This window comes from Peromyscus eremicus, chromosome 2 (genome assembly GCF_949786415.1).
Source record: "Peromyscus eremicus chromosome 2, PerEre_H2_v1, whole genome shotgun sequence".
Classification (NCBI taxonomy): domain Eukaryota; kingdom Metazoa; phylum Chordata; class Mammalia; order Rodentia; family Cricetidae; genus Peromyscus; species Peromyscus eremicus.
The window spans coordinates 147,753,912-147,770,721 of NC_081417.1; the positions used below are offsets into that span (position 1 = coordinate 147,753,912).

Here is a 16,810-nt window from a genome sequence, read left to right on the forward strand (position 1 = left end):
TCACCCTGAGCCTTGGAGGAGAGTAGCCTGACAGATATTCCTGGAATCTGGCCAGCACCAGACAAGAACCACTGCGGGGCCCAGATTTCATACTCTGTAGACACTGTCTTATATGCATCTAAGGCCTCGATTCACGCTGTCTCTGTGAACACAGCATGGTGCTGTATAGAGGCTCTCTGGATTTTTTTTTTTCTTTGAGACAGGGCTCTCTCCATATCTCTGGCTGTCCTGGAACTCACTCTGTAGACCAGGTTGGTCTCAAACTAACAGAGACCCACCTGCCTCTGCCTCCCAAGTGCTAGGATTGAAGATGTGCGCCACCACACCCGGCTAGGCTCTGGACTTGTAAGCCCTGGCCTGCTACCTGGATCTGACTGACATTAGGGAAGCCACTCAGGCTCCTAGGACTCCATCTCTTCATCTATGAAATAGAAATAATAGTGGCCTCCTGTGAATGGAGTGTTGAGTTTAGATGATTCCCACACGGGGCCTAGGAAGGCCATTTATGTTTGTAGCACAACAACCGAGTAGGTCATGCCCACAGCTGAGTTTTTATTCCACATGCTGGCACCTCTAGGGGATAGGGTGGGGTTGGTGAGGTAACAGGGTGCAGTGACTCCCTGTGCCAATTCTGTGTTTGGACCTAGTGCTCAAGTATGTCCCCGCCCCTCTGTGTGGCACTTAAGAGAATGGCTTCACCTGATGCCCAGCCTCACCTGCCCCGTCACTGCCCCACACCTTCATGGGTGCCACAAGCCTTCAACAGAGTGAAGGGCTTGTCTGTGGGGCCTGGGGGAGTCTTGGGGTTACCACCTGCCTTGGCATCCAGGTCAGATTCACAGGCTTGGCTTCGTCCTTCACAGCCAACACTGAGCCCGGCCTACCTACCTTCCTTGAGTATTTTTGCCTCTAGGTAAGCAGACAATTGTGGAGACTACCTCTGAAAGGTGGGCTGGAGTTCCCAGGGCCTGTTTTCCTGCTAGCAAGATGCTGATGGCTGTGTGTGTGTGTGTGTGTGTGTGTGTGTGTGTGTGTGTGTGCCAGAGGGACAATATTTGGTGTTGTTCTTCAGGTACAATACACATGTTTGTTTGGTTTTTGATAGAGTCTCTGACTGGCATGGAAATCACCAGGTTGGGTTGGGTGATCAGCTTGTCTCCACCCCCACCCCCCACCCCAGTGCTGGGATTACAGGTACACGTGTGCCATCATTCCTGGCTTTTTTTTTCCTTCTTTTTTAAAATATGGGTTTTAGGGATGGAATTCAGGCAAACACTTTTCCAGATGAGCAATCTCCCCAGCTCCTGGAGGAATGTTCCTTTGCTGATTCTAGGTCCTGGGCATCTGTCTCCTTGCGGTGGCCTGGCAGGGAAAGTTCTGCTATATTAGTGCCACATTACAAACAGGGAATACCATTTGCCCAATTCCTCTGGCAAAGGCCTCCTGGCCCTTTTCCTGCATGTGTGGCCTTCCCTTCTGGTCTCAGCAGACCTTTGCAGAGACAGCTCAGAACCAAGGGCATCCTGTGGTCCCTTTGTAGTCTCATTTAGAACCCGAGAGTATCCTGTCCTTCCCTCCCAGTACTGGGTGTCTGCTGCCAGACTTGTGGATGGAAGTCCCGTGGCCAGCTCTCATCTGCCACCCTTACTGTTTCCAGAGCACGCCTGCCCCAGGGCTTGTCCACATGGCCTGAGGAATTGCTCATTCTTAAAGGAAGGGAAAAAAAAAAAAAAAAAACCGTAAGCAACACTCTTTCTGCCAGCTGAGGTCATAGCCTTTGGGAGCTCACAATTCCAGCCCTACAGCCTAGCTGCATCCTCTCTCAGCATCTCAGCCCTTCCTACTCTGCTACTGCTGACCAAGAAGCAATTCCTGATGACAACTGAACACGTCCCCACATGGCCATCTATGAATCTCTGTCCCTGCTGCTTCCTTGGCCCGAAATGATCTTATCACTATTGTCTTTCCTCCAGGGAGGTTTCCAGGATGCCCTCTGACCCCACAGCACTTTCATAGTATTTTCACGCTTCTGTTTCTTTAGGGAAGGACTTTATCTTCTCTCATGTCCAGTACCCAGGACACAATCTGACCCTGCAAAGATAAACGGAAATGACAAACGGCCAAGTCCATGAATGAACGGTGGGAAACACACTGAGTGAAAGTCAACATGGCCGTGTGTGCCGCAGACAGGAGGATGCGGGCAGAGACAACACACGTCTTGGGGAGATGTCATGCACCCAGGGTCCCCCAGAGAGGCCCACACACACCCTGGCGAGGAATCTGGGTGGGACCAGGCTGCAGGCTCCTGCCCATGCTGGAAGTCAGTGCCAGCACCCGTGGACCCGGCAGGCCCCCTCGGGCATACTTTATAAAAACAGTTTGCTGACCTGCTGGGCCTCTCCCCCTGGGTGTGTGAGGGGCACAAAGGGGCCAGGTACAGGCCCAGGCAACAGTGCCCACATTCCCTGCCAAGACTGTAGCGCTCGGTCCTGCCTCCCAGCTGTCCCTGCCAGAAGGACTAGGCTAGGCCACATTACCAGCTCTGCACAGCATCTGACACAAGACATTTTGTGTGTGCGTGCATGTGTGTGTGTGTGTGTGTGTGTGTGTGTGTGTGTGTGTGTGTGTGTGTAGGAGAGACAGGGTCTCACATAGTCCAGGCTGGCCTTGAACTCACTATGTAGCCAAGGATGACCATGAACTCCTGATCCTCCTGCGTCCACCCCCAGAGTGGGTTACAAGAATACACTACCACAGTTGGTTTCTGTGGTATTGGGAATGGAATCCAGGGCTTGGTGCATGGTAGGCTGCATTCCCAGACCCTGATCACTAATTCTTGATGGGACCCTGTAACATAGAATGAAGTAGTCTCCATTCTGCAGCCTGGATGGCCGGGTATGTGTCTAGCGTGTACAAGGCCCTAGCTAGATCCCCAGCAGCACAGGAGAAAGAGAAAACAACAGAAAGGAGAAAGAGAAAAGAGAGAGCAGAAGGAAAAACAAAAAGAAGCTGAGAGTTTAGACAGCCTGTGTATTCAAAAAAAAAAAAATGCTAGGTGTGGTGGCATTATAATCCCACTGTAACCCCAGAGCTGTGCCTAGACAGACAGACAGACACTAGGGGCTCCCTGGCTGAACAGCCTAACCGACATAGCAAGGCACTGGGATGTGACATGTGTGCAAACAGGCATGGCCCTGCGTCCTAACACAACGAGACCCCATATGAAACACAAGACGGAGAGCAAATGAGGACAGTGCCCGACTTCTTCTGGCTTCCACGTGCACCCACTTGCACGGGCAAGCACACGCACAGGCAACTACACACACACAAAGAAATGCTCTTTAGCTCTCGATTCTGACATTCTGAAATGCTAGCATCCTGTGATTCCTGCCACTAAGTCTGCAGAGGATGTCCCGCATGCCCATTCTGCACAACCCCTCACAGTTCTGTGATTGTAACATTCTCAAATTCCTGCTCATAAGCTGCAATTTTAATAATCTGTAGTTGTAAAATTCTCTAATTCTATGATTATGACCTTTTTGCACTTGCAACGTTCTCAGCTCTTCCAGAAGCTTCTGTGATTACACGGCTGTTGAGTCACAATCCCATGATTATAACCTTTCTGGGCCTGTAACATGCTAACACTCCTGCCTGCCTGAGATTTTAACATTCTACTGTGTGGCTGGAACAGCAGACAACTGTACTGTCATGTGGCCGAGAGCCTGGGCTGCCAATCCCTGGCTGCTGGGAGGTCCCACTGGGTCCAAGATTCCTGCAGAAAGGTCCCAGCTGGCTTCCCCAGCCAGAGCCCTCTGGCCTCTTCCTGCCGGGATGGGGTTGGTGAATGTTCATCAGAGCAGGTTCAGAGGGGCAGGCTCGTGGGGCGGGGGTGGGGGGGTGGGGGGGTGAGTTCTTGGGAATTGGAGGGCAGGCTTAAAGGATGCACAGGAGTCTGGCGCCCAGGTATAAAACTGAAACTTCAAGAGATGCAGCACAGCTGGGTATGCTTGACTTGAGAAGCGGAGGTAGGAAACTCAGGAGTTCAAGGTTATCCTCAGCTAAATATTGAGTTCAGGGCCAACCTGGGCAACAGGAGACCCTGTCTCTAAACAACAACAAACAATTTTTAAGAGATGCAGAGGTGAGAGGGGAACATTTAGACGAAGCCCAGAGTCACAAGCTGGTTAGCCACTAATCCATGGCCCTGGCTAAGAACTCTCCAGGGAGGAGGGCAGGGTTTTGAGCTCCTGGAGACCATACTCGAGTCAGGTTGGATGCCTGGACGTCAATTCCTGGCCCTGCCACAGAAACAGGCAAGTGTGAGGAAGTGGGAGGGGGCGCCACAAACTTCAAAACGAGATGGGACTGAGCCCTGGGCTTCCAGGACAGAGAGCTGTGTCCACCAGGTGGCCTGTCTGAAGTGGATGAGCAACATGCTAGGAATGAAGGGCAGGAGGCAAAGGTGAGGAGGGTCTCCCTCCTTCCCAGGACTCTGCTCCAGTGAGCCCTTGAATTGAACACTCACTGACTGAGAATTTCAGGAAAAACTGGTTTGGCTCAGGTGAACTGGAGGCAGAGGTCAATTGGAGGTCAAAGTCAGGGGGAGGGGCTGAGGGGGCCATCAGAAAGAATTTGCTTCAATCCCCAACAGGGTGGGGTTCGGACCTGTGTTGTGCTGAGGGAGCAGGACTCAGTGTCCTGGTGACAATGTCCAAGGTGGCCCTTTCCAAAGCTAGACAAGGCCTGGCTCCTGACAGAGGGTGTTCTGTCTGGACTGGGAGGCTTTCGGCTGTGGCCTGAGAAGGTGCATGGAGGTGAGGGTGCTCCTCTCTGCACGGTCCCTGGGAAAGTGGGCTGCTGCAGAGCTCACCAAGGTGAATTGTATCAGCCTCAACATCTAAACACAGAAATCAAATTCTCCTAGGTTTCCTGAACCCCCGAGAATATACCTGACACCCACTTCCCAGGCAGGGTCTGCAGACCTCAGTGTGAGAAAGTGGGAGGGGGCGCCACAAACTCCAAACATGCCCAAAGCCCAAGGTCCTGAGGGGAGAGAGGCACACACCTCACCCTCCTCAGAGTCTGCAGTCCATGTACACTGGCCGGCTCTCTCTGGAAGCTTTTTACCACAGCATCCTCATCACGGGCCTCCCTGCTTTCTTCCTCCAGTTCACTCACCCTCTTGCCCATCACCTGATCATGTCACCCTCCTGTTTGAAGTCCCGCTGTGGCTCCCTAGTGCCCTCAGAGTGATAGCTCCACATGTTGGCTAACACACAGACCTCATGGGGGTGGGAGGGGAGCGTTGGGGGGGGAGCGCTGGGGGGTGGCGGGTTTTCTTCCTTCACTGCTTCCTGCCTCAGCTCTCAGCTGCTCTGGGGGAAGGGGGATCCTGGTGAGGCCCCAGAGCTCTCCTATGCACCCCCCCCCAGCTTCCTCTCACAGGATCCTCATTTGGCTACTTCCCACCAGACCAGCAGCCTGATCTATTGTTTTCCTGCCTGAAGGGCTCTTGTACCCCAGACAGACACTTGTACCCCAGACAGACACTCCTTGTGAGAAAGAGAGAGGCCTCAACTGTCCCCAATCCTGTTCCAGGTATGGGGCTCTCTGAGGCATCTACACATCTGTTCTACCTTTGGGTGGGAACAAAGTGCAGGCCCAGGGACACTGAGGGACCTGGAGGAAGATGGAATCTGACTGGATCTGTCTGTCCTGAATTCTGCTCCCAGACCCTCTCATCCTTGAGACTGATCCCTTCCCAGCCCTCTCGTCTTGAGACCCAATTTCTGTCTGTTCTGGGTGACCCTGAGGGGAGCTGGCTGTGTGCAGACCATCCCTGTAACATCACACCTTTGGAGGGAGAGAGATGTTGATACTTAGATTATCGGTTCCATTTTACAGATCTCAGAGAGGTCAAGTTTTTTTCCTTAAGGTCACACAGCTGGAGTCTGAGAACTAGACCGAATCTTCCTCAACCGGAGTCCATGTTCAGAAAACATGATAGGCTTATGGTGCCTGCCTAGGACTAAGAAAGCTACAGACAGTGCTCCCTATTTAAGAATGTTCTGGGAGCTTTTGGCCACCTGAGAATACTTCCTAGAGAGGGAAAAGAAAAACCTTATCACCAAGCTGTCACCTCCCAGGGCTGGGGAGAAGCCAGACTCTAGGTCTCCATCCCTACCCACTTTAAGCCATGTGATAAATGGCCCGAGAAGCTGGCTGTGGCCAGCCACCCTGCCCTGGCCACGAGAGCCCTGGGACAGAATGCACACAGGGCTGCCATCCCAGGCTGAAGCTGAAAATTAAATTAAAACCACGACAGGGACAGTTAATTAAAGCAGATTAACTCGAGACTAATTAGGGACACTGACACAGGAACCATCACACTCCAAGATGTTAATTAGCTGTTCATTAATGTCAGCTCCCTGTTCAAAGGAGAAATATGCACGGCCTGTTCCGCACTCACTGGGAGCTGAGCAAGAAGGGCGGCTGCCCAGTGGCTGCCCAGTCTGCTGGCCTCCCTCCTTCCTGCTGGCCCTGTGTCTGCCGCTCCTTTGTCTCCCTCCTAACACCAGTTCTAAGCATAACAATCGCCAGGGAGACCCCAGACTCAGGAAGGAGGAGCTGGGCAAGGGACCCAATGTGCAGAAGGTCTGGGAGCCCTGAGCAAATCTGCTCATAAGATACTCAGTGCACAGGAGCACCCCCTGCCCTGACTCCCACCATGACGTGGGTCTGCTAGAGACCAGCCTACCTGCCTGCCTGCCTGCCTTCCCTCTCCCTACTCATTCCTCCCACTCCTCCCTCCTCCCTTTATCCTCCCATCAGTCTGTCCATCATCCATTAGTCCATCCATTGGCTCATCCCTTCATTGAAACATTATAGCTCTCATATGCGCACACACAGACACACAGACACAGGCACACACAGACTCACACTTTTTGTATGCAACTAACCTATCCGTCAGCTTATCCAATCTTAAGTTTATTCATCTATCAATGGACCCATCATTATCCACCCTCCCGTTTGTCCCTCCACCCATCCACCCGCCTCTCTATTCAAACATACTGCATGATTGGAGGAAGCAGAGGCAGTTCCTAAGGGCACAAGCATCCTGGCCGATGGCAGCAATTCACAAGAGAATCTCATGTTAAGTTATGACTGTGACCACATGAACGGTTCCGGTGAGCTTCTGTCCTTTCTGTATGCACACTCACGTATGTACAATCTCCACTTGCTAGTTAAGTTAGTTCACCCAGTTGTTTGTTTGTTTGTTTAAGATGGGTATCAAGCCAGGTGTGATGTCACACGCCTTTAATCCCAGCACTTAGGAGGCAGAGGCAGGTGGAGCTCTGTGAGTTTGAGGCCAGCCTGGTCTACATAGTGAGTTCCAGGACAGCCAGGACTACATAGTGAGTCCCTGTCTCAAAAATGAATGAATGAATGATGGGGTCTCACTATATAGCCCTGGCTATCCTGGAACTCACTATATAGACCAGATCAGCCTTGAACTCACAGAGTTCCTCCTGCCTCTGACTCCCAGGAGCTGAGATTAAAGGGGTGTGCCACCACACTTCATCCAGTCTGAAGTATACTCTCTTGCCTATTGGTTGACCCTCCATATTTCTTTCAGACCAACCACCCAGGTAGACACCTTTCCACTCACTCACCAACCTGTCCCTGCCCCAGAGCTTACCTTCTTACCACCACCTGATCCTTTACCAGAACTCCCCACCCCCACCATCCCTTCCTCCTGGGTTCTTCTCTATGCCTTGGCTGACCCATCCATCCACTCACCTACCTGGTCATCATCAACCAGCTTTCCTGTATCCTTATCCATGTACTGGTGAACCTATGAACCCATCTACCATGTCCTCTATCCCCACCAGGTGGCCACTCCCTTTCCGACTCATCAACATCCATCCATCCATCCATCCATCCATCCATCCATCCATCCATCCATCCATCCATTTATCCATCCATCCTTCTAGTGGTCCATCTATCCATTCAGTCATCCATCCATCCATCCATCCATCCATCCATCCATCCATCCATCCATCCATCCATTCATGTCCCAGACTCTTACCCCTCACTCCCGTTACCTTCACCCATGGAGCACCTGTCTGTGTAAGGCACTTTTCTGTATATAGGGTAGAGGAACAGCACAGGGAGGAGGAAATCTCACAGACGAGAAAAATCTGCCATGAGAGGAAGCTCTGGCTCTAACATTGCCCACAGAATGACTCCACACACAGTACCTCGAGTTCCACTGCCTAAGAAAGATGGTTGGAGGAAGCAGTGACAGTTCCTAAGGGCATGAGCATCCTGGCCCTAAGGTAGCAGTTCAAAAGAGACTCTCATGCACGCTATGACCATGCCCTTCCTTAAAGGCCGCCCCCAACACCTTTACAGATGATGAGATGTGTGGAGCTGAGTTCAAGGCATGCAAGTTCACAGAAAGCAAGCCCAGAGAGGGCTTCCGGGAAGAGGATCAAGCAGACTGAACTGGGAAGGGAAGGGAAGGTTAGGGGAACGAGGCCAGTCAGGCTCCCTGTGTGCACTCTGCTACCTTCAGGAAGCTCATGGAGGAAGGAGCCTAGGGCCCTTTCTGGTAAGATGCAGTGTCTTCTCTGGGGTGCGAGTAGACCCTGCCGTGTTTGGGATGCAAAAAAGCTAAGACTTGGGCTTGCCTAATTTCCCCCAGTCATCAAGGGCAACTCAGTTGGTGCTTGGATACAAAGACTGTCACAGTCTCTCACAAGCCCTGATCAGCCACTGCCTGGCAGGCAGAGGTGGCCAGTTCCAAGCAGGAATCCTAATTGCATGCCTCTGGGTCCAGCTCCTTCCTCTAGTTTCTGCCAGTGGGTAGGGACTGGGAAGCAAGGGATAGAGGCCTCTGTGGGTGCTGGAATCAGTTGGACAGCAGGCCACGTGGTGTGTGGCAGGCATTCTGGGATCCTGTCCTGGCTCTGGTCTGAAGGTCAGTGTGCCCTGTCCCAGGACTAGTCTCCACTGTCAACATACCTTTGTCATCATTTTTGGCCTGCTCTAGGATGGTGACACCCATCTCCAGCTCAGTGACCCATCAGACCAAGGTCAAGATGTGGACATTCCCAGGGGAGTAGACCTTTAGAAGTCAGAAAGATATGGGTTCAGTCACTCCTCTGCCACTGAGGGGCTCTGAGATCTCAGTTGAGTTGTTTCCACCTTAGTGAAATAAGAGATGATAATTGGCACACCTACTTCCCTTCCTCAGCAGGTCCTCTCATCCCTTTACATTCTGAAGTATATGAGCTCCAGAGGTGGCACTTGAGGACAGGACAGTGGATGAAGTCCTTGAGTGATGCTAGGAGAGAGCTGGTTGTTGCTAGGTACCAGCTGTGTGCCAGTTACAGGACTACAGTAAATTTGAACAAGGTATATCCTTGTGTGATAAGCAGTCACTCAGGGTTAAAAATAGAATAAACTTCCTTCCTTCCTTCCTTCCTTCCTTCCTTCCTTCCTTCCTTCCTTCCTTCCTTTCTCTCTCCTTCCCTCCCTTCCCTCCCTCCCTCCCTCCTTCCCTCCCTCCCTCCCTCCCTCCCTTCCTTCTCATGTAGCTCAGGCTCTCCTAAATTGCCGTGTAGCTGAGGCTGGTCTTTGGAGTTCTGGGATTATAGGTGAGAGCCTTGGTGCCCGGCTTTCCATCCCTTTGTTTTTTATGTTGCATCGTTCTGCTGTGGACATAAGAGATGATAATTGGCACACCTTTGCTGTCGAGATGGCTCAGACAGCAAAGGGTGTGCCATGCAAGCATGAGAACCTGAGTTCAGATCCCCAGTGCTCACATGGAAATCCAGGTGTGGTGGCTTGTGTCTGTAATCCCAGCACTTTGGAGGACACGGGGACATTCCTGGGCCTTGCTGGCCAGCCAGCCTAGTTGAAATGGCAAGGTTCATTGGAAGATCTCATCCCAAAAAGATGAAGATTGAGGGCTGGAGAGATGGCTCAGTGGTTAAGAGCACTGACTGCTCTTCCAGAGGTCTTGAGTTCAATTCCCAGCACCCACATGGCAGCTCATAACTGTCTATAACTTCGGTTCTAGGGGACCTGACACCCTCATTCAGACATACACGCAGGCAAAATACCAGTGCATATAAAATTAAAAAAAAAGATGAAGATCGATTAAGGAAGATACACAATGAAAACCTCTAACCCCCATCCCTATGTGTATAAAGATGTGTACCCACATAAGTACTCAGACATACACACACACACACACACACACACACACACACACACACACACACACGGGGTGAGGGAGAGAGAGGGGGAGGGAGGGAGGGGGAGAGAGAGAGAGAGAGAGAGAGAGAGAGAGAGGGGAAGGAAGGAAGGAAGGAAGGAAGGAAGGAAGGAAGGAAGGAAGGAAGGAAGGAAGGAAGGAAGGAAGTTTAGTCTATTTTTAACCCTGAGTGACTGCTTATCACACAAGGATATACCTTGTTCAAATTTACTGTAGTCCTGTAACTGGCACACAGCTGGTACCTAGCAACAACCAGCTCTCCTCCTAGCATCACTCAAGGACTTCATCCACTGTCCTGTCCTCAAGTGCCACCTCTGGAGCTCATATACGAAGTCATACATGATCCTGTTGGCACTAGGGTGACATGATCCAGTAGGCACTAGGGTGACATCTGTCAAGCAAAAGCTAGCGTTGGCTTCAGAATGTCTCATAAACCAATGGACAGGGCAGGAAAGACCCTGCGAATGATCAGCTCAGAATACGAAGGGCCAAGATCAGTCAGCCCCAGCGTCAAGACAGGGAGTGGACTCATGGCCTTTGTTGCTCAGTCCAGGGGCCGCCGGTCTCCACCCAGCATGGCGAGACAGAGGAGCAACCTGGCAATTGGAAGAAAGTTCCAGAATGCAGGAGAGACAGGGGGAGCTGAGTGTACTTGGGTTTTGTGAGTTTTTTTAAATTTGTTTATGTATATGGGTATTTTGTCTGCATGTGTAACTGTACACCAGAAAAGGTACTGGGAATTGACCTCAGGACCTCTAGAAGGGCAGCCAGTGTGCTCTTAACCGCTGAGCCATCTCTCCAGCCATTTGGGTTTTGTGATTCTTAAAACTGGCCTCGGGGTTGGGGATTTAGCTCAGTGGTAGAGCGCTTGCCTAGCAAGCGCAAGGCCCTGGGTTCGGTCCTCAGCCCTGAAATTTAAAAAAAAAAAAAAAAAAAAAAAAGACTGGCCTCTATAGGAGGTCATGCCCTGCCTCACTGTTCCATTTCTAGACATTTCTTCCCCAGGAGCCCCCAAGAGCTGGAGTGCTTGCAACTCACTGGCTTTTAGGTATGTAACTTCTGCCTTCACGTGCGGCACATTGGAAAAAAAAAATCTGGGTTCTGATTTCCAGGTGCCACTTATTGGCTGTGTGACTGTGGCCCAGCTTCACCACCTCTCTGGCCTGCCCTCTTTTCCTATCTTTCTGGGACCAGCCCACCTTCCTTCCTTCCTCCCTCCCTCCTTCCCTCCCTTCCTTCCTTCTTTCCGACAGGGTCTCATGTGTAGCTCAGGACGGCCTTGGACTCACTCTGCAGCTGAGAATGATCTTGAATTTCTGATCTTTCCGCTCCACCTCTGGAGTGCTGGGATCACTGGCATGCACTGCCACACCTAGTTTTATGTGGCTCTGGGTTATCAAGCAAGCCCTCTACCAACTGAGCTGCATTCTCATGTTTTTTGAGATGAGGCCTCACTCTGTAGCCCAGGCTGACCTGGGACTTACAGCAATTCTCCTGTCTCAGCCTTCCTAGTACTGGATGAGAGCCGTATATCACCATAGTCACCTCTTCCTAGAGATGTTGATACAGATTCCATTGGGGTCTTCGGGAAATTTCCACTGGTGCCCTTCGGGAAGACCTGGGCAGAGTTACTCCCAGGGAGATGGGGCCACAGGCATGTGTGTGGCATGGAGGTTTCACGAGTAGAACTGGAAGGCCAACCTTGGTCTCAGATCTTGGGAGAGTTCAATCTCCCCCATCACTCATCTTTTGGTCTAACTGGCCCTGGGGGGTGTTTATAGCCCAGGGAGTCAAACCAATGTCCCATCTTAAACACACACACACACACACACACACACACACACACACACACACACACAATTTCCAATCAATTTGCAACAATCCAAATAAAAACCATTAGTTGTGGCTTCCCTGCGGGAGACTCCTGGGGCTTCTTCCTCACCAGGCTCCCAGGAAATTGATTGGCAATTACTGACACTAATGGGGGCCAGGGAGGCCTGATGATCTCCCTGATCTCCCCAGCACTCTCTGGGGACTGGGATGACATGTCAAGATCTGTCAGGCTGAGTCTGTCCAGGGGCAGCCAAGACCCCAGATCTGGCCAGAGATAGGCCAGCCAGCTGGGGTGAACCCCCCCGAGACCCTCACCCTTTTACTTATTTATGACTCAGTTTGACTCATGGTAACTTAATGGTGCTACTGGGGTCGTGCAGATGGTGGGTCTGGTGGGGGTCTGGAGGATGGTGGGGGACCAGTGCAGCCTTCAGCCCTGACCTTTAACCTGAATCTCTGATCACATAAAGGAGGCCTCAGTTCACACAGGAAGTACAGGGCTGAGAGGGACAGGCAGGTCACCAGAGGCTAGGGACAATGGTAGAACAGAAGATAGCTGGGAGAAGCAGTGGCTGGCGCCTGTGTGTGTTCGCCTGTTCATTCATTCATTCATTCATTCATTCATTCATTCATTCATTCATTCCATCCATCTCGTCCTCCTCCCCACTGCCTCTCTCTGTATTTCACTTTGTAGCTTTGGCCAGCATGGAACTCATTATATCAACTAAGCCAACCTTGAACTGTGCCTCTGCCTCCCAAGTGCTGGGATAGTGGGTGTGTGCCACCACACCAGGTTTGAAGCTAGAATTTTGAGTCAGAATAAAAAGTCTTCACAAGACAAGCAGGAAGAGGTACAAGCTGGCAGCATCTGTCCTCTCTTACAGATGACACTGTCCTCGGAGGCACAGGAGGAGAAGGCACTGCCTGACACCTCACAGCATGGTTCTGGGGATCTGGGACCAGAAACGGACCACAACTACCAGAGGATTGGGAAGTGAGGATCCACCATGACAGTGTCTCCAACCGGCAGAAGCCACCATTTGAGTGTGGGCATGGAACTGCGTCTAGTGGTAAGGGAGCTAGGTCAGCGGGTGAGGATGATCAGATTGACAGGTTGAGCATCGGGGTGGGGGGCGTGGGAGGCAGAGCCAAGGGTCCCTACAGGGGGCATGTCAGCCCTGAGAACTGGGAAGGGCTGAAGATGAAGGCAAGGTGGAGAGAGGACTTCCAGCCATTGAAGCTGCTTGGGTGCAGGCCCAAGGACAGGCATGTCCAGGCTGAACCTGTATGGAAGGAAAAGGTTGAGAGAAGCCAGGGAGGATAGTAAAGGCCTTCCCTGCAGGTGAACTGGAGTCTGAGCTCTGCTACTGGGAAGATGTGCTGTGTTGACGAGGAAGGCAGAAGTGATTGAGGAGGCTGTGCCCCAATCCCGAAGCTGACAAGGCCGGGTCCAGGGCAGGGTGGCAGGTCCAGGGCAGGGCGGATAGTGCATCGCAATGATAGTGACTTACATGAGATATTGTGGAGGAAATAATTAGCCTGAGACAGGAGCGGGAGGCATGAGGAAAGAGGTTACAGGTGTGAGTCTGTGGACCTGCCAGATGTTCTGAATTTTAAGAAGGGATGGGTCAGGCTTCCCTGAGAGCCCTTAATGAAGACGAACCACAGGATCCAGGGGAGAGTGAAAGGGCTAGCTGAAGTGAAGTGGTTGATGGACTAAGGCCTAGAGAGGTTAAATGCCTCATTCAAGGCCATACAGCTCAGAGTATCCCCCATTGGACTGTTGAGTCCCAAGCTCACAGGTACTTTACCAGAGTTCCTCTCTGGGGAGAAGCTGGTATAAGTTACTGAGCAACTGCCTGCCTCCTAGCTGGACCCAGGACACTTGGGTCTCCACAAGTGTCCCACCTGCTGGGTACGAAGCTGGCAGAATCCCAGGCTGGCCTTCCTTGGCTGTAGGCATGCAGTCCTATGGGTGAGGCCACTGCAAACAGGGATGCAGGCCACACCAGTGGAGGGTAGTGCTCTTCTTCCATGCCTGTATTTTGTTTTGTTTTTGTTTTTGTTTTTGGAGACAGGGTTTCTCTGTGTAGCTTTGGAGCCTGTCCTGGATCTCGCTCTGTAGCCCAGGCTGGCCTCGAACTCACAGAGATCCGCCTGGTTCTGCCTCCCAAGTGCTGGGATTAAAGGCGTGCGCCCCCACGGCCCGGCTCTTCCATGCCTGTGTTGCTGTTTGCTAAGGGCCTGCTGGCTGGTGTCTTTCCTACCGCCTCAGGGAGCTCTTGCCCAGGGCCACCCCAATCCCTGACGACCCCAGGTAGATCAAAGGCCAAAGTCCTCAATCTCCTCACTCTTGGAGAAGGCCCCAGGACAGAGAGGGTCTGAGCAGGAAGGAGTTCCTGCCAGAACAAGGCCTCAGTGGTTCTATAACCAGGACAGTAGGCTTATCTTACAACTGGCATGGGCTGTGACACCGGCAGGTCTGAGTTCTGATTCTGACTGAGATACTTCCTGTGTGACCTTAGGTAGTCACTTAACTTCTCTGGGCCACTTTTCAGCTGCAAAAATGGGGGAGATATCAGCACCTGCTTCGGTGGGTGCCAGATGTTAAAAAACAATCAGAACAGCTCAAGAGCAAACACAGTGGGGTGCCACAGGTGGTGACATCAGAGCCACGCTGTTCTGGCCTGGCCTGACCCTGTGGAGGGGAGCCTGCCTGGTTCTATTTATTCTCGGCTCCTCTCCCCACTGGGAGCGCTGTGCTGTGCAGCAAGGTTTCCGGTCCACTGAGGTATCGATCTTCCTGTCTGCCAGGACAGTGGGGTGGATCCGGCGCCTTGGTCTGTGGGCTGCTGTGGATCCCCAGCAGGGAGGCAGCCTTCTGCTGACAGCCCTACAAACGGGTCGGGGAGTCTCAGGCCTGCAGCACGATCCCGGGCTTCTGGGAGGCCAGTCAGTACCTTGGATTGGGGACTTGGGCTCGGCTCCTAGCCCCAGAGTGATGCTGGCCTCCTTCCTTAGAGCTTGGACACCTAGGAGGAAGACCTAGAATGTGATTCAGCGTTCCTACCCTGGGAGGGGAACTTGGAGGCCTCAGAGCCGGTCACAGGTTTTGCATGCCCGGGGTCTGACTCTGGAGTTGGGCCCTTAGTGAAATCGGCACCTTCAGCTGCCTGACAGCAGTTTGAGCCTAGTGGCCAGGTGTGATGGCACACCCTTTAATCCCAGCACTCGGGAGGCAGAGGCAGGCCAATCTCTGTGAGTTCGAAGCCAGCCTGGGCTACAGAGTGAGTTCCTGATCAGGTGGGGCTACACTGTGATACCCAGCCTCAAAACAAAGAGTTCTCCTCCAGGAGTGACAGAGCTGGAGAAGCAGCAACAGGGATGCAGTTGGGGCCGGGAGAGGGAGGGATGGAACAGCACTCCAGGCAGAGGGAACAGTACCAGTGACGGCCTAAAGGAAGCAAGGGCCCGTGTGAGCCACAGGGCAGACTAGGACAGGAAAAAGTTTACCAGCCCTGGGTTGGGGGTTCTCTGCCTAACCCATCAAATGTCAGAGATGAGATGGGAGAGAGACAGAGGAACCTGCAGGACAGGTGAGCAATTCCCATTTTTTTTAGGGATGGCCCAGAGAGGTTAAGTAAGTATCCTCAGGCCTCACAGCATGTGAGGGGTAGAGCTGGATTCTCAATCCCCTTCCCTGCTGCCGACACCCACACGCCTTCTGCTCCTCAGAGTGGCAGATGCTGTTTCCCAGACTGGGACCCTGGAGAGAAAGCTGGACGCTCACATTGCCATCCGTCCACCCGCAGTACCACATAGATCCTGGCCCTGCTTCATTCACGGTTTCTCTGGAAACCCTGAACAACAGCCCGGCAAAGCAGAACGGATTCTGGAATCTTAGACAGTCTTTGGAGCTACGCATGGCTTCCACGACTGAGAAACTGCTTCCAAAATGCCCAACTGCCTTCAGAATCTTTGAACAGCCCCCAAGGCGTGGGCTGAACTTGAGCATGGACGAGGAACGGAGCCAAGGAGGGCTCAGGCCAGCCTCCCTTGAGACTGCCTCCCCGCGTGCATGTGCTGTGCGCCCCGCGGGGGCCGAGCAGTCAGCCACACTTGGGAGAGCCATGTGAAGACCTAGAATGGGCCAAGACTCTGAGTCAGTCCCAGAGGGCACAGTGAGGTCTCGCTTGTGACGGTAACCTTGGAAAAAAAAAATCACTTCTGTTCTCTGGACCTCAGTCTCCCTGTTTACACAGGAGGGTTTCGGTGTGAGGTTTTAGGGTGTTTGAAGCTAGGAGTCGGGGCTCAAACTCTGCTTTAGTCTGTCTTGGCTTTGAGGGTGGTGGGCAGTGAAAGGCACTTGGACCCCAGAGAGGTACATAAGGGGCCACAGTAGGCCCTTGCCCACAGAGCTCCACAGCCATGGCACGGACTGACCTTTCCACTCTTCGTGGGACCGGGTTTAGCCTTTCGTCCTCCAAGAGTGCCTCTGGGGTACCCCATACACCTGGCAGCCTTCATGTGTAGCCACAGAGGGCAGTGGCTTCAGCCACCCAGAGCTGTCTCCATAGTGACGGCTCCAGAGCCAAGCCTGATGTTTGAAAAAACACTCATAAAGGCACAACAGACGTGTCCCAGATGACCCATGTGTGTCCGTGAAGCGAAACATCCCAGGCTGGCCTGTGC

The 16,810-nt window shown here is 52.5% G+C and overlaps 1 protein-coding gene and 1 long non-coding RNA gene across 2 annotated transcripts in view; one reads left to right on the forward strand and one right to left on the reverse strand.

Annotated features, from left to right (window-relative positions):
- Ephb2 (EPH receptor B2) overlaps positions 1–16,810 on the reverse strand; it is a 123,593-nt gene that overhangs the window by 73,714 nt on the left and 33,069 nt on the right. The gene's annotated exons all lie outside the window — the stretch shown is intronic.
- LOC131904200 (uncharacterized) lies at positions 3,651–16,357 on the forward strand. The gene is made up of 3 exons (XR_009377695.1): positions 3,651–3,860; positions 13,003–13,188; positions 15,854–16,357. It is a non-coding gene; the product is annotated as an uncharacterized LOC131904200 (long non-coding RNA).